This window comes from Pseudophryne corroboree, chromosome 6, assembly GCF_028390025.1.
Source record: "Pseudophryne corroboree isolate aPseCor3 chromosome 6, aPseCor3.hap2, whole genome shotgun sequence".
In the NCBI taxonomy this organism is placed as follows: domain Eukaryota; kingdom Metazoa; phylum Chordata; class Amphibia; order Anura; family Myobatrachidae; genus Pseudophryne; species Pseudophryne corroboree.
The window spans coordinates 308,051,738-308,076,957 of NC_086449.1; the positions used below are offsets into that span (position 1 = coordinate 308,051,738).

Here is a 25,220-nt window from a genome sequence, read left to right on the forward strand (position 1 = left end):
AATAACTCTGTCCCCAGGAACCAGAGTGTCCCTTCTGTGGTGGTTGCAAAGTGCTCACCTGCTGGAGGGTCGCCGGTTCGGAATTCAGGACTGGATCCTGGTTACCACGGACGCGAGCCTCCGAGGATGGGGAGCGGTCACACAGGGAAAGAATTTTCAGGGTCTTTGGTCAGACCAGGAGTCCTGTCTACACATCAATGTGTTGGAACTCAGGGCCATTTACAACGGCCTTCGACAAGCGGAGAGTTTTCTTCGAAACCTTCCGGTTCTGATTCAATCAGACAATGTCACAGCAGTGGCTCATGTGAACCGCCAAGGCGGGACAAGAAGCAGAGTCGCGATGGCGGAAGCCACAAGGATCCTTCGCTGGGCGGAAAATCATGTAAGCACTCTGTCGGCTGTCTTCATTCCGGGAGTGGACAACTGGGAAGCAGACTTCCTCAGCAGACACGATCTCCATCCAGGAGAGTGGGGACTTCATCAAGAAGTCTTTGCAGACGTAACACGTCTTTGGGGAACTCCTCAAATAGACATGATGGCGTCACGCCTCAACAAAAAACTTGGGAGGTATTGCGCCAGGTCTCGGGATCCTCAGGCAGTAGCAGTAGACGCACTGGTAACACCGTGGGTGTTCGAATCGGTCTACGTGTTCCCTCCTCTTCCTCTCATCACGAAAGTGTTGAGGATCATAAGACGAAGAAGAGTACAGACGATACTCGTTGTCCCAGACTGGCCTCGAAGGGCTTGGTACTCGGAACTACAAGAGATGCTCACAGTAGACCCCTGGCCTCTTCCTCTGAGGGAAGACCTGTTGCAGCAGGGGCCCTGTGTATTTCAAGACTTACCGCGGTTACGTTTGACGGCATGGCGGTTGAACGCCGAATCCTAGCAAAAAAGGGGATTCCGGAAGAGGTCATCCCTACTTTAATAAAGGCTAGGAAGGAGGTGACGATAAAACATTATCACCGTATCTGGCGAAAGTATGTGTCTTGGTGTGAGACCAAGAATGCACCTACGGAAGATTTTCATCTGGGTCGTCTTCTCCATTTCCTACAGACAGGAGTGGATATGGGCCTGAAATTAGGCTCGGTTAAGGTACACATTTCGGCCCTCTCGATTTTCTTTCAGAAGGAATTGGCTTCTCTTCCAGAAGTCCAGACGTTCGTAAAGGGAGTGCTGCACATCCAGCCCCCTTTTGTGCCTCCAGTAGCACCATGGGACCTGAACGTGGTGTCACACTGGTTTGAACCGCTTAACAAGGTTGAGTTGAAATTTCTTACCTGGAAGGTGGTAATGTTGTTGGCCTTAGCATCAGCAAGGCGAGTGTCAGAATTGGCGGCTCTATCACACAAGAGCCCCTACTTGATTTTTCATGTGGATCGAGCTGAATTGAGGACACGTCCGCAATTTTTGCCTAAAGTGGTTTCGTCGTTCCATATGAATCAACCTATAGTGGTACCTGTGGCTACCGGTGACCTGGAGGATTCCAGATCCCTGGACGTAGTCAGGGCCTTAAAAATTTATGTAGCCAGGACGGCTAGAATTAGGAAAACAGAGGCTCTGTTTGTCCTGTATGCGGCCAATAAGATTGGCGCTCCTGCTTCAAAGCAGACTATTTCTCGCTGGATCTGTAATACGATTCAGCAGGCTCACTCTACGGCTGGATTGCCGGTACCAAATTCGGTTAAGGCCCATTCCACTAGGAAGGTGGGCTCTTCTTGGGCGGCTGCCCGAGGCGTCTCGGCTTTACAACTTTGCCGAGCGGCGACGTGGTCGGGGTCAAACACCTTTGCTAAATTTTACAAGTTTGATACCCTGGCTGATGAGGACCTAGCGTTTGCTCAGTCGGTGCTGCAGAGTCGTCCGCACTCTCCCGCCCGATTGGATGCTTTGGTATAAACCCCATGGTCCTTACGGAGTCCCCAGCATCCTCTAGGACGTAAGAGAAAATAAGATTTGAAACCTACCGGTAAATCTTTTTCTCCTAGTCCGTAGAGGATGCTGGGCGCCCGTCCCAGTGCGGAAACTCTGCAAGACTTGTATATATAGTTGTTGCTTACATAAGGGTTATGTTACAGTTGACATCGGTCTTGGACCGTTACTGTTGTTTTTTGTTCATACTGTTAACTGGTTATGTATGTTCCAGGTTACATGGTATGATTGGTGTGGGCTGGTATGAATCTTGCCCTTGGATTGCTAAATCCTGCCTTGTATTGTCCATCTCCTCTGGGCACAGTTCTCTAACTGAGGTCTGGAGGAGGGGCATAGAGGGAGGAGCCAGTGCACACCCATAGTCAAAGTTCTTTTTAGGTGCCCTATCTCCTGCAGAGCCCGTCTATACCCCATGGTCCTTACGGAGTCCCCAGCATCCTCTACGTACTAGGAGAAATAGATTTACCGGTAGGTTTAAAATCTTATTATCGGCCATTGCATTTGCCATCTACTTAGCTTTGCCCGAGAATTTTACTGACCCATGCAATCAGTATTGCAAAGGACAGCTCTTCCGATAAGCGGGCCCTGGACTTCTGGGTTTATGACCATGAAGTAATTCTGCACAGGCGCAGACTGACGGGTTGGTCGCGGGGCATGCAGGGAGTGTTCCGATCGGATCCTTCACACCAGCGCTGCGGAGAGAAGCCCATAGGCTTCTATGGAGCAACGCCAGCAAAAGCTGGCATTCCCCTCTGCGGCGGTGCCCAGGCAGCCAGCAGCTTGTACATTCATAAAATGCAGTAAACGGGAGTTGACATACTTGCCAACTCTCTCTGAATGTCAGGGAGACTCTCTGACATAGTAGCAATCTCCCTGATTGCATTTTACCCCCATTACGTAGCTGTTATATACTTAGAAAAAATATAAATCAAAGATCTAAACATTTAAATGGGATCAGTTCCTTGCATGGGTTATAAGACACAATGATGTCTACATGCATTTTTAATTAAGATTTCCCACTGCCACTTGAGAGTATATGAGTATACTTGTATATGTGACAGATTATAACTGCTTAGGGGCTCGTTTACATTTGGATGTAAGTCAATTTTATGACACACCTCTCAGGAAGTGTACAATCACTTTAAAGTCGCAGTCATACTGTAGTTTTTTTACAATCTCTATGAAATGCTTTTTCAAAAGTAGGCAAGTGTGTTAGAGGACGATGGGAAGGCACAGGTGACATGTGCAGCAACTGTCAGCAGAATGTTACTATATCATTAGGTGAAGGGTTTAAAAAAAATCTTTGTTGCATTGATTACAGCACAGCTGTGATTGTGCTCTCTAAATTGGATACACTTGTATAAAGCAATTTATTTTGTGTTATATTCAAGGGCAAGAATATGAAACCAAACTGATGATATAAATATTCAGCTAAGTGCAGAAGGAGGCTAAAAAGAAGAAAATATAGTTTACAAAATTCTAGGGGGACTCATCTAACGAGAATCTTAGGGGTCTATTTACTAAGCCTAGATGAAGATATATATAGGATATATATATAGGATATAAAGTACCAGCAAGTCAGCTCTTAACTGTCATTTTTCAAACCCAGCCGTGACATGGAAGTTAGATGCTGATTGGCTGGTACTTTATCTTCGTCCACTTTATCTGCATCCAAGGCTTAGTTTATAGACCCCTCACTCTGTAATGAATAACTTCAGTGTAGTAAAATTAGCATTAAAAATTAAAATCCATTGTGAACTAAAATATTCTCTTTTCCATTCATGCCATATTGCTCTCACATAAAATCACCATCTAATCTTCCGTTACAAGCTTTGTCCATATACTGACCTGACGACCAGGTATTGATTCTTGGTGACGGATTTATGCCTCAAGGTTATCCTAATAAATCTTTGGAATAGGGATTTATTGAACTATTGTGAAATGATTCATGATACTTATTATTTTCCACAGCGTTTTAGGTTTCAATGATTTTTACTAAAGTAGTTGTACTAGGTTAAGGTGGATGAGTTTTAAAAAGCAAAACAATAATCGCCAAATCGCCACATAAAGTATGTTGGGTTTACATGCACAGTGAAAGGAATCCAAAGCATAATATTACGTACACTCAAACATATATATTTAATAAAAAGATATAGTGCAAAGAGTTGAGACAGTTGGGTTGCAGTCTAATCTTAGCTTTTTCTTTAGGTAAGGGATGTTTGAGCGATTGTTGATGCTAAGACAGTACAGCAATTTAAACATGCTTGGACTAGACATATGAATATCCTTACAGAGAACTAAGGATCAAATAAGGTTGAAGTTACCGAAAAGTAAAAAGGGGCAGACTTGATGTGCCAAGTGGTTCTTATCTTACATTAATTTCTATGTTTCTGTGTTCTTGGCAGGGCTTCATTGTATTTAATTAATAATACAAGACTCTGCTGAACTGGTCACCAGGGGGAAAACCACCAGCCTGGGAAATTTCTGAAGCAGACCTGAATGGGGGTGCAGTCCGTAAAGGGGGCAGAGTCTGATGACCGGCTCATTTTCCTCACCAAACGCACTACATCCACCTCTCCTCTCTTACAAGACCTTCACTGGCTCCCCTTCCCTTTCAGAATCCATTTCAAGTTTCTCACACTCACAAAGCCCTCACCCACTCCTCTCCCATCTACATCTCTGACCTTATATCCCTTTACATTCCCACCCGTCCTCTTCGCTCGGCTAATAAACGCCTACTCTCCTGCCTACGGATTACTCCCTCCCACTCCTACCTCCAAGATTTTTCACGTGCTGCACCACTTCTCTGGAATTCCCTACCTCTCCCCCTCAGACTCTCCACCTCTCTACAAAACTTCAAACGGCTCTCAATACCCACTTCTTCACCAAACCCAGCCAAATCTCATCCTAACCCTCTGTTCCACGCTCTCTATGTACCCCATCTGTGTCACCACTATCTGTCTACCCCTCCCCTTAAGAATGTAAGCTCTCACGAGCAGGAGCCTCTTCCCTCATGTGCTTATCTTTTTTCTTTAATAATCTTCAACTGCACCAAATCCAGCAGTCTTCTGCCACCTGATACTTATTTCAGTGTCATCTGCTGATGTAGCTGTTTATTTACCCTGTACTTGTCCTATATTGTCGTCAACTGTAAGTTGCTGTTTTCCTGTTTTGATTCTTTGTTTATGTTCTCTGTAATTGGGCGCTGCGGAACCCTTGTGGCGCCATATAAAGGATAATAATAATAATAATAATAATAATAATAATAATGACATATATAGAGGGTCTGATCTTATATATAGGCATGTGGAAGAGTGTGATGGCATATAAGGGCAAATGAAGGAATCTGATGGTATATATGGACATCTGGATGGTCTAATAACATATAAAAACACGCTAAATAGAGATACAGAGTAAAAGGGGCCAAGGTGAGACTTTGCCCCTAGGTAAAAAAAGCATAGCTTCAGCTCTGGGTTTAATGCCACTAATTGTGAAATAATACTAAGGAGGAAGAGATGATGGTGCAGGTAAGCAAAGGAAGAGTGCATGAAGGAAGAGTGCCCAGCTTGTGAGACTTTACAATCTATAGGGGAGGGGTTGTCAAACAGTGGTGACACAGAATGGTGAGTGAATTTGCTAGGCCAATAATGGTGAGTTAGGAGGGTACTAAATCATTATTCATTTCTAATAAAGGCAGAGATGATGCAAGGACTATGCCTACTCTATGGGGGGAATTCAAATGTTTGAAAAGTCAATTGGGTGTCTGTTTTTTCCTGTCTATTAGATAGGAAAAAACAGACATCCAACTGACTTTTCAAACAATTGAATCTCCCCCTAAGTGTCTAAGATGCACTTCACAGTTTTGTGGTCAACATTGTAATTACCCACCCTTCCATCTTAATTACTCACAATGACACTGTCACCCAGTATTACTCTGGCCCCCCGAGAGAGAAACAGATAGGATTTAAGTTAAGTTAGAAATATCACAGAAGACAAGACTCAGCTGATATGTGATGGTAAAGGATTAAGAGAGGAGGTAATGTAGTAACAAGGTCCTTCATTTTCATTTGTGAGATCAAATGAAGAAAAGATACCAGAGGGTGTAGGGAAGTTAATGTTGATTGCTGATTGAGGAAAAAGAACACTATTCCATGCTGTCTCTCATCAATCTTGTCCTTTAAGCAGGAAGCAAGATCTTATGCACTGATGCCAGTCAGTGGATTTGTTGTGGAATGGTCGAAAAGAGATTTACGTTTTCTAATGTTCGCCATCTTCAAGGCTATTGTGCATGGCTGGAAAGATTTTTGCCTAGCTATGATGGCTGGGACATATCTGGGAAGATTAGGATGTCCCAACAGAGTTTTAGAGCAGTTTAGCTTGTTTCACAATCTGCTCTTTGACATGATAATACTACCTCATTATAGTCAGGGAGATATTTTGGCATGGGGAGTCTTAAATATGGACAATAGGAATTTCCTGGTCAGACACTAGTAACAAAAGGGAGTAGAACAAGTATAGAGTATACGAGAGGAAGCCAGAATTCTGAATCAATTTAGGAACAAACTATATAAAAAAAATTGTCAGCTGTAAGAATTGTACTGTAAATCAGTGTCATGTTCTATAGAGATGTACAGTTTATTGCAATCTAAAACAACATAATAGATAAATAAAATATGGGAGTTTTATATTCAAATTTGCATTTTATCGCGCAAAAAATACTTTTGGGAATAAATCCAAAATATAAGGAACATACAGTCCCAAAGCAATACAGTATATCCTTCGGGGAGAAAAGCATATAGGAATCTGTCCATTAGTTGGACAGAATTGAGCTATGGTGCTATGAAGGAATCTATGTATGCCATGGTACTAAGCATAGAAGCATTGTATGAATATGGCAGTGTTCTTACCACTTTTATTGAGAAATCATGCGACGTGCGGGTCACTTTCGGACACATGGGATTAATCAAATACCTTAGCTACCACCAGCAAAGACTTTTCAACGTATTGCGGACGTTGCAGGCGTCTTTAGCTTTACCTGTCACATACACACTGCAGTACTTAGAAAAGGTAGACGTGATCCACTCGGGCCCTGAGTTCATAAGAATCACAGAATCAGAACTAAAATTAGATGTTTAATTTCAAGAATACTTCAGAGCCTTAGTTACAAAAAGGTTACAAAGACTATTAAGAATATTTTTAAAACACACAGAATACAGCAATCTCAATAAATGAAAATAAATAAAAAATACAGAAACCCTAACTCAAACGAACTTAGGTGATTCTGTTGTAGGGGATTTCACAGGATAACTCAGGTCATCTCCAACATATAAGTTGAGTCGCCAAGAGATGCACTTTGTGTCCCAGTGAGAGACTCAGATATAGTCCACAGCTTCCTCAGCCCCCACCCTTTGGATTTTTAACTACTTCCCTGCTGGACACTACACATACATCTCAACATAACCCTCTGTTCCACGCTCTCTATGTACCCCATCTGTGTCGTCCCTGTCTGTCTACCCCTCCCCTTAGAATGTAAGCTCTCACGAGTAGGGCCCTCTTCCCTCATGTGCTTATACTTTTCTTTACTTTAATAATCCTCAACTGCCCAGATCCCACAGTTTTTTGACCACCTGGAACTTATCTCTATGTTTACTGGTGTAGTTATGCTTAGTTGCCCTGTACTTGTCCTATATTGTATTCAACTGTAAGTCACTGTTTTCCTATTTTTTATGTGCATTTGTACTCTGTAATTGGGCGCTGCGGAACCCTTGTGGCGCCATATAAATAAAGGATAATAATAATAAATACACCAGTTTTACATGCTTGGCAAAAGGCAGAGGGAGGGGGTGTAGCCCAAAGACATACTGTATGAAGCTCTTTCAAAGAGAGTGAGGTCTGGGCTCTGGGTGTCACATCTTCCTTGGTCTGTTTACAAAGCCCCCTTGTTGACATAACACTAATTGGGCTTATCAGCCCTCTATGTGCAGAGCTTGGCAATATCTGCTTTTGATGTAGAAATGCAATCCTCTTTTACAACTTCATGTCAGGGTCCCAGGCCACAGATCATTTATATTTTGGACAATATACAATTCCGAGGTCAGCTTGATTTCCCTGACATCTCCCTCTTATCGGTATTTATAGCCTCCGGTCTGGTCATTGCACTTGTCATACTTTATGGTCTGTAGATAAGACAGAACCTACTCGCTCTCTCACGACCTAGATGCATGGAGGTTAAATGCAGGACATTGTCAGCCATTTTGTCACACCTAAGCTGAAAGAATACAAAATTATATATATACAGTCACTTGAAAACATTATTGGTGATTATTTCTGCAGGTGATCACCACACCTTAGATCACATATAATTTGTGATCCTCCTTTCTGTATTTAAACATGACAGACCTGTTATAGCTTCAAAGAATGAATATATGATATACAACAGAAATAGTCCCAATTATGCTCCACGGATATGAATGTGTGGAATAAATGTGTAGTATCCCAATGACAGCAAATCAATAAAATCTTAACGCGTTTCTCTGCTGCAAACAGGCAGTTTCTTCAGAATAGTGAGGATTCAGGTCCTCCATTGAGTTTGATGTTGTTGCAGTTTTTTCATGCGCTTCAGTCAGCTCACTGTGGGATTTAGCCAACTCAGAAAACTTAGATTAATTTATTTTTATTGAAAGGTCTATAGTCAGCTGTTTTAACTGATTGTATAATGAAAGAAAAGGGAAAAACAGGTGCTGCTATGCTTTATCACTTAGTATTGTCCATCCCCGGTATCATTTTGCATAATACTTTCATAGAGACTTATAAGTGAAGCAGTTACATGTGGATCGTTCATGATGAAGTTATGTTTTCTAATTCCTGATTTCTCACAAGATTATAAATATCCTGTGCCAATGGTTTGTGGTTTGTAAATGACAAAGCTTCTCTAAAGAGAATGCCTGAATTGATGCCACTTCATACTGCCTGCTTGCAGAGAACATGTGGCTCAGCAGAGGGCAAGATAAATGTTGATCTGTGAGTAGGTTAACTGGAAGAGGTGAAGGCAATACAATAAAATTGGATTTACTGGAGTTAAGCCAGAAATGTTCTTACAGTGTCATAGATTTATGTTTTGCCTGTCTACAACAGTTCTCTTCAATTATTAATATTGGATCACCATAATTATTTATGGAAGGTATTAATATATATGACATCAATAACCTGGCTGACAATAAAATGTAAAGAACTAACTTACATGACCAGTTGCTGCTTTAAAATCATGGGGAAAGAATGTGTTGAAGAATGAATGCAGAAACGTCCAAGATTCTGTCTCTACGGTTAAGACCATAAGTGACTAGAAATTAGAAAACTAAAAAGAGTGCAACACATCTGTTATCTTATTTACTATATACTATACAGGTTGAGTATCCGATATCCAAATATTCCGAAATACGGAATATTCCGAAACACAGATTTTTTTGAGTGAGTGATATAGTGAAACCTTTGTTTTCTGATGGCTCAATGTACACAAACTTTGTTTAATATACAAAGTTATTATTAAAAATATTGTATTAAACGACCTTCAGGCTGTGTGTATAAGGTGTATATGAAACATAAATGAATTGTGTGAATGTACACACACTTTGTTTAATGCACAAAGTTATTTAAAATATTGGCTAAAATAACCCTCAGGCTATGCGTATAAGGGGGGTCATTCCGAGTTGTTCGCTCGTTATTTTTTTGTCGCAACGGAGCGAATAGTCGCTAATGCGCATGCGCAATGTCCGCAGTACGACTGCGCCAAGTAAATTTGCTATGCAGTTAGGAATTTTACTCACGGCATTACGAGGTTTTTTCTTCGTTCTGGTGATCGTAATGTGATTGACAGGAAGTGGGTGTTTCTGGGCGGAAACTAGCCGTTTTATGGGAGTGTGTGAAAAAAACGCTACAGTTTCTGGGAAAAACGCGGGAGTGGCTGGAGAAACGGAGGAGTGTCTGGGCGAACGCTGGGTGTGTTTGTGACGTCAAACCAGGAACGACAAGCACTGAACTGATCGCACTGGAAGAGTAAGTCTCGAGCTACTCAGAAACTGCACAGAGAAGTCTTTTCGCAATATTGCGAATCTTTTGTTCGCAATTTTGATAAGCTAAGATTCACTCCCAGTAGGTGGCGGCTTAGCGTGTGCAAAGCTGCTAAAAGCAGCTTGCGAGCGAACAACTCGGAATGACCACCAATGTGTATATGAAACATAAATGCATTCTGTGCTTAAACTTAGGTCCCATCGCCATGATATCTCATTATGGTATGCAATTATTTCAAAATACGGAAAAATCCGATAGCCAAAATACTTCTGGTCCCAAGCATTTTGGATAAGGGATACTCAACCTGTATAACATAAACAGAGGGAGGGCCGCACAAGAGCTTGGCTCTGAGAATGGTAATTAATGTACAGTATATGATATTAGCTCTCATAAATGAATTAGAGAATAAATCCACTGTCTCTGTGTATTGGTCTTTGGCGAGAATGAAAGCGGTGCACCCAACAATATGAAATATATTAATAGACAAATGGATATCTATAGATAAAAGTAACTATAAATTGGAAAACAAAACAGAGTTTAACAAATCCGTTATAACCAATTTAGAGTGATATAAAATGCAAATATGGCTAAATTAAACCTTAACTAGTTAGCCTGTTTAAATACCCTGGAGTGACGTTACTATCAGATCATTATGCGGGTTAAAAGCCAAGATTTAAATAGGAGTAAAACTATTGTATATACACTATGAAGGAAAGCCAGCACTCCACAAACTCTGACATGACATAAAATTAAATTCATCACATTTAAAACTTCTGTACGCTTTTTAGCATCACCCTCTTATTCATAAACCTTTAAACAATTGCCATTTATGTTAAAGCTTAGTCATAGGCTAAGAATTTTCCTCTTGAATTACAGTTTTCTCTAACGTCCTAGTGGATGCTGGGGACTCCGTAAGGACCATGGGAATAGACTGGCTCCGCAGGAGACAGGGCACTATAAGAAAGAATTAGGAATACTGGTGTGCACTGGCTCCTCCCTCTATGTCCCTCCTCCAGACCTCAGTTAGAATCTGTGCCCGGACCGAGCTGGGTGCACTTTAGTGAGCTCTCCTGAGCTTGCTAATAAGAAAGTATTTTGTTAGGTTTTTTATTTTCAGAGAGATCTGCTGGCAACAGACTCTCTGCTACGTGGGACTAAGGGGAGAGAAGCAAACCTACTAACTGCGGATAGGTCGTGCTTCTTAGGCTACTGGACACCATTAGCTCCAGAGGGATCGAACACAGGAACTCACCCTTGGTCGTCCGATCCCGGAGCCGCGCCGCCGTCCCCCTCGCAGAGCCAGAAGGCAGAAGCCGGCGAGAGAAGCAAGAAGACTTCAAAATCGGCGGCAGAAGACTCCTGTCTTCATATGAGGTAGCGCACAGCACTGCAGCTGTACGCCATTGCTCCCACATTACACCCACACACTCCGGTCACTGTAGGGTGCAGGGCGCAGGGGGGGGGGCGCCCTAGGCAGCAATTAGAGACCTCTTGGTAAAGTGGGCATATATACAGTTGGGCACTGCATATATGCATGAGCCCCCGCCATTATTTTACACAAAATCGCGGGACAGAAGCCCGCCGCTGAGGGGGCGGGGCTTCTTCCTCAGCACTCACCAGCGCAATTTTCTCTCCACAGCTCCGCTGAGAGGAAGCTCCCCAGGCTCTCCCCTGCAGAAGCATGATAGGAGAGGGTGAAAAAGAGAGGGGGGGGCACATAAATTTGGCGTAAAAACAATATACAGCAGCTACTGGGTTAACACTACGTTACTGTGTGATTCCTGGGTCATATAGCGCTAGGGTGTGTGCTGGCATACTCTCTCTCTGTCTCTCCAAAGGGCCTTGTGGGGGAACTGTCTACAAATAGAGCATCCCCTGTGTGTGTGGTGTGTCGGTACGTGTGGTTGACATGTCTGAGGTAAAAGGCTCCCCTAAGGAGGAGATGGAGCTAATATGTGTGTGAGAGGGTGTCTCCGTCGACAACGCCGACACCTGTTTGGATATGTGTAAGTGCTAAGGTGAATTTATTGCACAAAAGATTAGAGAACAGACAGGAAATCTACCCACGTCTGTCCCTATGGCGCAGAGACCTTCAGAGTCTCACAATGCTCACTATCCAAAATAATAGACACTGATATCGACACGGAGTTTGACCCCAGTGTCGACAACGATAATGCAAAGTTACAGCCAAAATGGCAGAAAAGTATTCAATATATGATTATTGTAATAAAGATGATTTGCATATCACTGATGACTCATCTGTCCCTGACACAAGGGTACACATTTTAAGGGGAAGAAAGCTGAGGTAAATTTCCCTCCTCTCATGAGGAAAAAGAGCGGGAATCTCCAGACAAGAGACTGCTGCTTCCCACAAAGAATTCTCAGGCAGTATCCTTTCCCCACTAGGGCCAGGATGTGATGGGAATCTTCCCCCAGGGTGTCACGTTTGCCCAAAAGATAGCCCTGATTTAACAACTATCCTCAGGGATCCTGCAGATAGCATGCACATTTTGGTACACTACTCAGACCGGCGATTGTGTCGGCATCGGTTTATAGCGCTGTGGCAGCGTGGACAGGTACCTTATCAGCAGAAATTGAGACCCTAGTATGTATATATATATATATATATATATAAGTTCAAACGTGCGGCACTCAGCTGTCTGAAGAAAAACACTGGAAACCTGTAGCGTATTACAACGTTTCAGTGCCCGAAACGTTAAACCTGACGATAGTGCTTTCGGGCACTGAAACGTTGTAATACGCTACTGGTTTCCAGTGTTTTTCTTCAGACAGCTGAGTGCCGCACGTTTGAACTTATATGATTGTACAGCCGTATGTATATGTAGAGATATATTTATAGATATATTAAAGATGCTGTCTTAAGAGATATATATATCATAAAACATGCCCAAAGAGTCATGAGTATACTGGGTCCTAGAGGCAAAGCTATGTCGATTTCTGCTTGACGTATCCTGTAGAATATGCAATGGACAGATGATGCCAACTTAGGTGGCATATGGAAGGCAGAGGATTGTGTGGAGAAGGGTTCTCGGACCTGGTCTCCACAGCTATAGCTGGTAATTCTGATATTTTGCCTTATATTCCTGCACAGCCTAGGAAAGCACGTCATTATCAACTGCAGCCTTTCGAACAAAGAAACAAGAAAGTCCGAGGTGCGTCCTTTCTTGCCAGAGGCGGGGGCAGAGGAAACCAGCTGCACAACACAGCTAGTTCCCAGGAACAGAAGTCCTCCCCGGCCTCTGCGAAAATCCAGGCGGAGCTAGGCACGGTGGGGGCACGCCTTCGTAAGTTCAGCCACAAGTGAGTTCACTCCCTGTTAGATCCCTGGGCAATAGATATTGTGTCTCAGGGATACAAGCTGGACTTTGAGAAGATGCCTCCTCACTGAAGGCCCTGCCGGCTTCCCTTCCCCCCGAGAGGGAAACAGGGTTAACTGCAATTCACTAATTGTATCTTCCACAGGTGGTGGTCAAGGTTCCACTCCTTTAACAAGGAGGGGGTTATTATTCGACCATGTTGTAGTCCCGAAACCAGATGGTTCGGTCAGACCCATATTGAATTTAAAATCCCTGAACATATACTTGAAAAGTCCAAGTTGAAGATGGAATCGCTCAGAGCGGTCATCGCAAGGGAGGGGGATTTTATGGTGTCTCTGGACATAAAGGATGCTTACCTTCATGTCCCCGTTTATCCACCTCATCAGGAGTACCTCAGATTTGTGGTACAGGATTGTCATTACCAATTCTAGACGCTGCCGTTTGGTCTGTCCACGGCACCGAGAATATTTACCAAGGTAATGGCAGTAATGATGGTGCTCCTGCGAAAGCAAGGAGTCACAATTATCCCATACTTGGACGATCTCCTCATAAAGGCGAGGTCCAGAGAGCAGTTGCTGATTAGTGTAGCACGCTCTCGGGAAGTGTTACAACAGCACGGCTGGATTCTGAATATTCCAAAGTCGCAGCTGATTCCTACGACGCGTCTGCCCTTCCTGGGCATGATTCTGGACACAGACCAGAAGAAGGTTTTTCTCCAGACGGAGAAGGCTCAGGAACTCATGACACTGGTCAGAGACCTCTTAAAACCAAAACAGGTGTCGGTGCATCACTGCACGAGAGTCCCGGGAAAGATGGTGGTGTCATACGAGGCCATTCCCTTCGGCAGGTTCCATGTGAGGACCTTTTCAAAGGGATCTGTTGGACAAGTGGTCCGGATCGCATCTACAGATGCATCGGCTGATCACCCTATCCCCCAGGGCCAGGGTGTCTCTTCTGTGGTGGCTGCAGAGTACTCAACTTCTCGAGGGCCACAGGTTCGGCATTCAGGACTGGGTCCTGGTGACCACGGATGCAAGCCTCCGAGGGTGGGGGGCAGTCACTCAGGGAAGAAGTTTCCAAGGGCTGTGGTCAAGTCAGGAGACTTGCCTTCACATCAATATCCTGGAACTAAGGGCCATATACAACGCCCTAAGTCATGCGGAGACCCTGCTTCGCAACCAATCGGTGCTGATTCAATCAGACAATATTACCGCAGTGGCTCATGTAAACCGCCAAGGCGGCACAAGGAGCAGGGTGGCGATGGTGGAAGCCACCAGAATTCTTCGATGGGCGGAGAATCACGTATGAGCACTGTCAGCAGTGTTCATTCCGGGAGTGGACAACTGAGAAGCAGACTTCCTCAGCAGGCACGACCTCCACCCGGGAGAGTGGGGACTTCATCAAGAAGTCTTCGCGCAGATTGTAGGTCGGTGGGAACTGCCACAGGTGGACATGATGGCATCCCACCTCAACAAAAAGCTACAGAGGTATTGCGCCAGGTCAAGAGACCCTCAGGCGATAACTGTAGACGCACTGGTGACACCGTGGATGTTCCAGTCGGTTTATGTGTTTCCTCCTCTTCCTCTCATACCCAAGGTGCTGAGAATCGTAAGGAAAAGAGGAGTGAGAACAATGCGCATTGTTCCGGATTAGCCTAGAGGGACTTGGTATCCAGAGCTGCAAGAAATGCTCGCTGAGGACCCATGGCCTCTGCCTCTAAGGCAGGATCTGTTGCAGCAGGGACCTTGTCTGTTCCAAGACTTACCGCGGCTGCGTTTGACGGCAGGGCAGTTGAACGCCGGATCCTAATAGAAAAAGGGATTCCGGATGAGGTTATTCCTACGCTAATAAAGGCTAGGAAGGACGTGACGGCTAAACATTATCACCGTATACGGCGAAAATATGTTGCTTGGTGTGAGGCCAGGAATGCCCCAACAGAGGAATTCCAGCTGGGCCGTTTCCTTCACTTCCTACAGTCGAGAGTGACTATGGGCCTGAAATTGGGGTCCATTAAGGTCCGGATTTCGGCCCTATCCATTTTCTTTCAAAAAGAACTAGCTTCTCTACCTGAAGTTCAGACGTCTGTAAAGGGAGTGCTGCATATTCAGCCCCCGTTTGTGCCCCCAGTGGCACCTTGGGATCTTTACGTGGTGTTGAATTTCCTGAAATCACACTGGTTTGAGCCACTTAAAACCGTGGAGTTAAAATATCTCACGTGGAAGGTGGTCATGCTATTAGCCTTGGCTTCGGCTAGGCGTGTGTCAGAATTGGCGGCTTTGTCACATAAAAGCCCCTATTTGGTTTTCCATATGGACAGGGCCAAATTGCAGACTCGTCCGCAATTTCTGCCAAATGTGGTGTCATCTATTCATATGAACCAACCTATTGTGGTGCCTGTGGCTACTCGTGACTTGGAGGATTCCGAGTTACTGGATGTAGTCAGGGCTTTGAAGGTTTATGTAGCCAGAACGGCTAGAGTCAGGAAAACTGAGTCGCTGTTTATCCTGTATGCATCCAACAAGCTGGGTGCTCCTGCTTCAAAGCAAACTATTGCTCGCTGGATCTGTAACACGATCCAGCAGGCTCATTCTGCGGCTGGATTGCCGTTTCCAAAATCAGTAAAAGCCCACTCCACAAGGAGGGTGGGCTCTTCTTGGGCGGCTGCCCGAGGGGTCTCGGCATTACAGCTTTGCCGAGCGGCTACTTGGTCAGGCTCAAATACCTTTGCAAAGTGCTACAGGTTTGATACCCTGGCTGAGGAGGACCTTGTGTTTGCTCATTCCCGCCCGTTTGGGAGCTTTGGTATAATCCCCATGGTCCTTACGGAGTCCCCAGCATCCACTAGGACGTTAGAGAAAATAAGATTTTACTTACCGGCAAATCTATTTCTCATAGTCCGTAGTGGATGCTGGGCGCCCGTCCCAAGTGCGGACTTCTTCTGCAATACTTGTATATAGTTATTGCTTACATAAGGGTTATGTTATGGTTGTATCAGGTTTATCTGATGCTCTGTTGTTGTTCATACTGTTAACTGGGTAAGTTTATCATGAGTTATACGGTGTGATTGGTGTGGCTGGTATGAGTCTTACCCTGGATTCCAAAATCCTTTCCTTGTACTGTCAGCTCTTCCGGGCATAGTTTCCTTAACTGAGGTCTGGAGGAGGGACATAGAGGGAGGAGCCAGTGCACACCAGTATTCCTAATTCTTTCTTAAAGTGCCCTGTCTCCTGCGGAGCCTGTCTATTCCCATGGTCCTTACGGAGTCCCCAGCATCCACTACGGACTATGAGAAATAGATTTATCCGTAAGTAAAATCTTATTTTTTTTACAACTTGTGATTTGTGAATTCCTGGCTCTGCGTCATGTTTGATATTTTATCCCTTAATCTTGACTCTTACTTAACTCTTTTCCCACAGATACATTAGAGGAACTCAATTCCAATACATTTAAGCAGGCCATTAATCCTTGCCTATCCAGCTAGCCTACTTATTGGTCTGTAGATAGCTAAATCGGCAGATCTAACTGTTTAGCATTCAGGTAAAGTACAGATTCATTGGGTTTCATTCATGAGTTAACCAATGCTCAAGTTAAATTCCTTATGAATTTAATTGTTTTGGGCCATCTTTAGTCATCAGTGGAACCCCACGCAGTTTAGTCTACATGTCAAGTCTGTCCAATAATAAACATGTTTGCATTGTTGACTAATTCCCAATAATATTATAGAGGTGTCACGGGTTTAAGTACTTTGACATCCGTGTCATGACCCTTGTGGCCAGCTGAAGTAGGCGTGTACGTAAAACTAGGAGACCCGAGGAGTGGTCTGCTCATGGAGCAGTTAGATGTTAGAGGTGCTTGGGGTGTCTAAGACAATCTTGGCAATGCAAAGTGACAACCAAGACCAAAGTCAATATCAAGATGCAGGACTGGAATCCTAGCCATGAATACCTGGAATGGTTTATACAGAACTCAACCTCAACTCTAGGCCTACGGAGCTGGAGGCATGAACATTCCACTGAAAATTCAGGTAAGCTACTAGGAAACTCAGAGCAGCATAGTCTTGTACCTGGAATTGGAATGACAGAACTCACAGCTAGATTTAGTAATAGGAATTGTAGATTGACCAACTACAGGAGCTGTATCACCCTGGTGGCTAAACAACAGCGACTAACATAGAACTGGATTTGGAGTATGCCCATAGTAATGAACTCAGAGTAGGGGAGTCATCCATAGCACGAGCCTTTGGAATAAACCAGAGACAGAGCGAGAATCAAATGTGAGCACCAGCTGTAGCAGACACTTTGTGGATTTCCACAGTGGATGGCAGACTGTAATGGCTAGCAGCAGTAATAGATAGAATGATGCAGCGTAGTTTGCATAGTTTAAATGGTGAGCAGGATAAGCCAACAGGAACACAGGATACATATCCAAAAATAAGCAGCAGGAGTTGACTTACAGGAGACCGGCAGTGGGTATAATTTCTTCTGGAGTCATGCGAGCTGCACTTACATGGCTCCAACAACCAGATCAAAACCTTCTTTCTGGGATAGTTACTGGTACTCAGGCTTCAATTACTCCTGTACTTGTTACCCGATCCTGTACCCACTGCCGGTCTCCGCTTTGTACCCGTACAACGCGCCTGCGCATTGCGTTGCATACACATGCGCAGTTCTGACCTGAACGCAGTGCAGTGAAAAAACCTAGCGTGCGATCAGGTCGGAATGACTCCCTCTATATTCTATTCAAAATACCAACACAGTCAACATTTTGACTGTGTTGGAATTTTGCAGGTGTCGGTATTATGATTATCTGTATGATGACTAGATCTTTTACATCAAGAGGACCTATTACCTCTGTAATATGTTCTTTTTTATTAAGTACTGGCCTTTTGCTAAAATCATTCCTCTACTTTCCACTGCATTGAAGAATAGGTGGACAGCATACTCAGTATTGTCAATTTCATTGCTCCATCCCTCCTCCACCAGCTTCTTACTCCAAGCCAGCACTTCTCATTGGTGTAGAGGTCTAACATGGCACAGGGGAACAGCAGTGACTGCGATTCACATTCCAGATGGCTTCTTTAGCATAATAGAGGGATTGATTAGCATACTATGTCCATGTAATTTATTTTTGTTCTAGGCTTTGATTAACCAATACTTATTATTATCCTTTATTTATATGGCACTACAAGGGTTCCGCAGCGCCCAGTTACAGAGTACATATGCACATAATCAAAACAGGAAAACAGTGACTTACAGTTAAAGACATTATAGGACAAGTACAGGGTAGCTAAGCATAACTACACCAGTAGACGACACTGAGATGAGTATCAAGGGGGCCGAGAACTGCAGGATTTGGGCAGTTATTAAAGCAAGAAAAGGAAAAGCACAGGAGGGAAGAGGGCCCTACTCGTAAGAGCTTACATTCTAAAGGGGAGGGGCCGACAGACAGGGGTGACACAGATGGGGTGGATAATATTACAGGCTCCCTGGGCCCCCCAACTTGGGGGTAAATTTACTAAGATGGGAGTTCTATTTAAGATGGGATGTTGCCCATAGCAACCAATCAGATTCCAGGTATTATCTTCTAGAAGGTGCTAGATAAATGAGAAGTAAAATCTGATTGGTTGCTATGGGCAACATCCCATCTTAAATAGAACTCCCATTTTAGTAAATTTACCCCTTGGGCTGTATTGATCAGAGCCCCAGCTGTTGCGTATAGCAATCGCTGCCCTTCAGTCACCTTCGGCACTGCTCAGCTCACTTTGTAGCAAGGAAAATCCATCATAGTGCCTCTAATTGACATAGTTAGTGCCGCTGTGTTAGAACCACCTGGTTTGTACAGAATAGAGCGCCGCCAAATGTGATTGGGAGAGAGCTTATCCTAGAGGTGAAATATACAGTAAACAATAGGAAAAAAAGTAATGTCAAAAGATATCTTTTGCATTATACTGTCCAAATGGACAAATGCCATTTTAATAGTACACATAAAGTAAGAATGTAATTGTAATCTATTTTATTGATATGTAAAAAACCCCCATAGATGTCTTATACAAAACAATTTAAATATTCACGTATTTTGTGTATAAACTATTTCTCTGTACTTTTTAATTTGTATTTCAACATTATTCTCATTTTCTCTAACGTCCTAGAGGATGCTGGGGACTCCGTAAGGACCATGGGGAATAGACGGGCTCCGCAGGAGATAGGGCACTTCAAGAAAGCTTTGGATTCTGGGTGTGCACTGGCTCCTCCCTCTATGTCCCTCCTCCAGACCTCAGTTTTACACTGTGCCCAGAGCGAGATGGGTGCACTGCAGGGAGCTCCTCTGAGTTCTCTGCCTAGAAAGCATTTTTGTTTGGAATTTTTCTACATTTTTACAGGGAGCACTGCTGGCAACAGGCTCCCTGCATGGAGGGACTGAGGAGAGAGGGGCAGACCTTCTTAAATTATAGGCTCTGCTTCCTCGGCTACTGGACACCATTAGCTCCAGAGGGGGTGAACACAGGTTCTTACTGGGCGTCCACCCCCAGAGCCGCGCCGCCGTTCTCCTCACAGAGCCAGAAGAAACGAAGTCAGAAGACGTCTCAGGCGGCAGAAGCCTTCAGAGCTTCACTGAGGTAACGCACAGCACCGCAGCTGTGCATCATTGCTCCCATACACCTCACATACTCCGGTCACTGTACGGGTGCAGGGCGCAGGGGGTGCGCCCTGGGCAGCAATATAACACCTCTCTTATGGCAAAAGACAATATACATGTACAGGTGGGCACTGTACATGTATATAAAAGAGCCCCCGCCATTTTTCAATAACTTTGAGCGGGACAGAAGCCCGCCGCCGAGGGGGCGGGGCTTCTCCCTCAGCACTCACCGGCGCCATTTTTCTCTCCACAGAACGCTGAGAGGAAGCTCCCCGGACTCTTCCCTGCTTACACACGGTGGAGGGGTGTTTAAAAGAGAGAGGGTGGGGGGGGTGTTGGTCTCCAGGGTCATTGCGCTGGGGTGTGTGCTGGCATACTCTCTCTCTGTCTCTCCAAAGGGCCTTAAAGGGGATACTGTCTTCAGAAAAGAGTTTCCCTGTGTGTGTGAAGTGTGTCGGTATGTGTGTGTCGACATGTTTGACGAGGAAGACTTGCTTAATGTGGAGGGGGAGTGTTTGAATGTCAGGTCGCCGTCGGCAACGCCGACACCGGACTGGGTGGATATGCTGAATGTCTTAAATGCAAATGTGAATCTCCTGCATAAAAGGTTAGACAAGGCTGAAGCTAGGGATCAGTCAGGTAGCCAGACCGTGCCTGGACCTTCAGGGTCTCAAAAGCGCCCCATATCCCAGGTCACTGACACAGATACCGACACAGATACTGACTCTAGCGTCGACTATGAGGATGCAAAATTATAGCCCAAGGTGGCAAAGGGTATTCGATACATGATTATTGCCATAAAAGAGGTTTTGCATATCACTGAGGAATACCCTGTCCCTGACACGAGGGTTCACATGTATAAAGGGAAAAAGCCTGAGGTCACGTTTCCGTCCTCATTTGAGCTAAGCGAATTGTGCGAAAAGGCTTGGGAGTCTCCGGATAGGAGACTACATGTTCCCAAAAGGATTCTTATGGCGTATCCTTTTCCACAGAAGGATAGGATACGATGGGAATCTTCGCCTAAAGTAGACAAGGCACTGACACGCTTATCCAAGAAGGTGGCACTGCCTTCTCCGGATACTGCTTCCCTCAAGGATCCTGCTGATCGCAAGCAGGAAATTACCATGAAGCACATTTACACACATTCAGGAACTATCGTTAGACCGGCCATGGCGTCGGCCTGGGTTTGTAGTGCTGTCGTGGCATGGGCAGACTCCTTATCTACGGAGATTGACACCTTAGATAGGGATACCATTCTAATGACCATATCAGAAATGCTGCCTTGTATATGAGGGATGCTCAGAGAGACATTTGTTTACTAAGCTCCAGAATAAACGCTATGTCTATTTCTGCTAGGCGACTCTTGTGGACCCGACAGTTGACGGGAGACGCCGACTCAAAGCTGCATATGGAGTCATTGCCTTACAAGGGGGAGGAGTTGTTTGGAGAAGGCCTCTCGGACCTTGTCTCTACTGCTACGGCCGGTAAATCAATTTTTTTTACCTTATGTTCCCCCGCAGCATGCTAAGATGGTACCGCATTATCAAATGCAGTCCTTTCGTTCCAATAAAAGCAAGAAGGTACGAGGATCGTCCTTTGTTGCCAGAGGTAAAGGCAAGGGAAAAAAGCTGCACTCGGCTAGTTCCCAAGAGCAGAAGTCCTCCCCTACTTCCGCAAAGTCCAGCGCATGACGCTGGGGCTTTCCGGGGGGGTCAGATCAAGTGGGGGCACGTCTTTGTCTTTTCAGCCACGTCTGGGTTCTCTCACAGGTGGATCCCTGGACAATAGAGATTGTTTCCCAGGGATACAGACTGGAATTCGAAGACATGCCTCCTCACCGGTTTTTCAAATTGGCTCTGCCGGCTTCCCCATCGGAGAGGGAGCTGGTGTTAGCTGCAATTCACAAAATGTACATTCAACAGGTGATAGTCGAAGTCCCTCATCTCCAGCAAGGAGAGGGTTATTATTCATCCCTTTTTGTGGTACCGAAACCGGACGGTTCGGTCAGACCCATTTTAAATCTGAAATCCCTGAACCTGTACTTGAAGAGGTTCAAGTTCAAAATGGAGTCGCTCAGAGCGGTCATCGCCAGCCTGGAGGGAGGGGATTGGATGGTGTCCCTGGACATAAAGGATGCGTACCTTCATGTTCCGATTTTCCCTCCTCACCAGGCGTTCCTGAGATTTGCAGTACAGGACTGTCACTACCAATTTCAGACGTTGCCGTTTGGTCTTTCCACGACCCAGAGAATTTTCACCAAGGTAATGGCAGAAATGATGGTGCTCCTGCGCAGGCAGGGCGTCACAATTATCCCGTACTCCTCATAAAGGCGAGATCTCGGGAGAAGTTGCTGGACAGCGTGTCTCTGTCCGTGAAGACGTTGCAGAGGCACGGCTGGCTTCTCAATTTACCGAAATCCCAGCTAGTCCCTGCAACGCGTCTGGCCTTTTTGGGCCTGATTCTAGACACAGACCAAAAAAGAGTTTTTCTTCCAGTGGAGAAGGCTCGGGAGCTCGTAGCTCTGGTCAGGAACCTATTGAAGCCAGAAAAGGTTTCAGTGCATCATTGCACGAGGGTTCTGGGGAAGATGGTGGCTGCATACGAGGCCATCCCCTTTGGCAGGTTCCATGCAAGGACCTTTCAATGGGACCTATTGGACAAATGGTCCGGGTCCTATCTACACATGCAAAATCGGATCACCCTGTCTCTCAGGGCCAGGGTGTCTCTCCTGTGGTGGCTGCGCAGTGCTCACCTCCTGGAGGGTCGCAGGTTCGGCATTCAGGACTGGGTCCTGGTGACCACAGACGCGAGCCTCCGAGGTTGGGGAGCTGTCGCACTAGGAAGAAATTCAAGGGTCTCTGGTCCAGCCTAGAGTCTGGTCTCCACATCAATGTCCTGGAGTTGAGGGCCATATACAACGCCCTACGCCAAGCGGAGAATGGCTTCGGAGCAAACCGGTTCTGATTCAGTCAGACAATGTCACGGCAGTGGCTCATGTAAACCGCCAAGGCGGCACAAGGAGCAGAGTGGCCATGGCAGAGGCGACCAGGATTCTACGCTGGGCGGAAGGCCATGTTAGCGCACTATCAGCAGTGTTCATCCCGGGGGTGGACAACGGGGAGGCGGACTTCCTCAGCAGGCACGACCTGCATCCGGGAGAGTGGGGACTTCATCAAGAAGTCTTCACACAGATCACGGATCGGTGGGGACTGCCTCAGATAGACATGATGGCGTCCCGCCTCAACAAAAAGCTAAAGAGGTATTGCGCCAGGTCAAGAGACCCTCAGGCGGTTGTGGCAGACGCCTTGGGTGTTCAGATCGGTCTATGTGTTTCCTCCTCTACCTCTCATACCCAAGGTGTTGAGGATAATAAGAATAAGAAGGGTCAGAACAATGAGGACTTGGTATCCGGATCTGCAAGAGTTGCTCACAGAAGATCTGTGGCCTCTTCCTCTAAGGCAGGACCTGCTGCAGCAGGGGCCCTGTATGTTCCAAGACTTACCGCAGCTGCGTTTGACGGCATGGCGGTTGAACGCCAGATCCTAGCGGAAAAAGGGATTCCGGAGGAGGTCATTCCTACCCTGATCAGGGCTAGGAAGGACGTGACGTCAAAACATTATCACCGTATATGGCGAAAATATGTTTCTTGGTGTGAGGCCAGAGCTGCTCCTACGGAGGAGTTCCAGTTGGGCCGTCTGCTTCACTTCCTTCAAACGGGAGTGAATTTGGGCCTAAAATTAGGGTCCATAAAGGTTCAAATTTCGGCCTTATCCATTTTCTTTCAAAGAGAATTGGCTTCTCTTCCTGAAGTACAGACTTTCGTGAAGGGCATGCTGCATATTCAGCCTCCCTTTGTACCTCCGGTGGCGCCTTGGGACCTTAACATGGTATTAAGTTTCCTCAAGTCACCTTGGTTTGAACCACTCAAAACAGTGGAGTTGCAATACCTCACTTGGAAAGTGGTCCTGTTGTTGGCCTTTGCTTCTGCAAGGCGGGTTTTGGAAGTGGCAGCTTTATCATATAAAAGCCCATACCTGATTTTTCACGTGGATAGGGCAGAGTTGAGGACTCGTCCTCAATTTCTGCCCAAGGTGGTCTCATCTTTTCATATGAACCAACCTATTGTCGTGCCTGTGGCTACACGGGACTTGGAGGATTCCGAGTCCCTGGATGTGGTCAGGGCTTTGAAGATTTATGTGACCAGAACAGCTAGGATAAGGAAGACCGAAGCTCTGTTTGTCATGTATGCGGCCAACAAGGTTGGCGCTCCTGCTTCAAAGCAGACTATTGCTCGCTGGATCTGTAACACGATTCAGCAGGCGCATTCTTTGGCAGGATTGCCATTGCCTAAATCGGTTAAGACCCATTCCACTAGGAAGGTGGGCTCTTCTTGGGCGGCTGCCCCAGGGGTCTCGGCACTACAACTGTGCCGAGCTGCTACTTGGTCGGGGTCAAACACCTTTGCAAAGTTCTATAAGTTTGATACCCTGGCTGAGGAGGACCTCCTGGTTGCTCAATCGGTGCTGCAGAGTCATCCGCACTCTCCCGCCCTTTTGGGAGCTTTGGTATAATCCCTATGGTCCTTACAGAGTCCCCAGCATCCTCTAGGACGTTAGAGAAAATAAGATTTTACTTACCGGTAAATCTATTTCTCGTAGTCCGTAGAGGATGCTGGGCGCCCGTCCCAAGTGCGGACTTCTTCTGCAAGACTTGTATGTAGTTATTGCTTACATATGGGTTATGTTATAGTTGATCGGGTTTGAACCGAGGATATGTTATTGTTCATACTGTTAACTGGGTAGTTTATCACAAGTTACACGGTGTGATTGGTGTGGCTGGTATGAATCTTGCCCTTAGATTTACAAAAATCCTTTCCTCGTACTGTTCATCTCCTCTGGGAACAGTTTCTCTAACTGAGGTCTGGAGGAGGGACATAGAAGGAGGAGCCAGTGCACACCCAGAATCCCAAGCTTTCTTGAAGTGCCCTATCTCCTGCGGAGCCCGTCTATTCCCCATGGTCCTTACGGAGTCCCCAGCATCCTCTACGGACTACGAGAAATAGATTTACTGATAAGTAAATTCTTATTTTTTATGGCTCCACTTCATTTAGCTATAAAATCTATAAACAAGTGTTCAAAGGACCATGAGGAACAAGTGTAATGAAAGCTGATTTTTAAATGCGTGTTAGGCTTTTCCCATGTGCGACTGCTACAACAGTAAGCACTTGCAATGGGTTTACTGGAAAAA

The 25,220-nt window shown here is 45.4% G+C and overlaps 1 protein-coding gene across 5 annotated transcripts in view; it reads left to right on the forward strand.

Moving 5' to 3' along the window:
• TJP1 (tight junction protein 1) overlaps window positions 1-25,220 on the forward strand; it is an 805,169-nt gene that overhangs the window by 344,528 nt on the left and 435,421 nt on the right. The gene's annotated exons all lie outside the window — the stretch shown is intronic.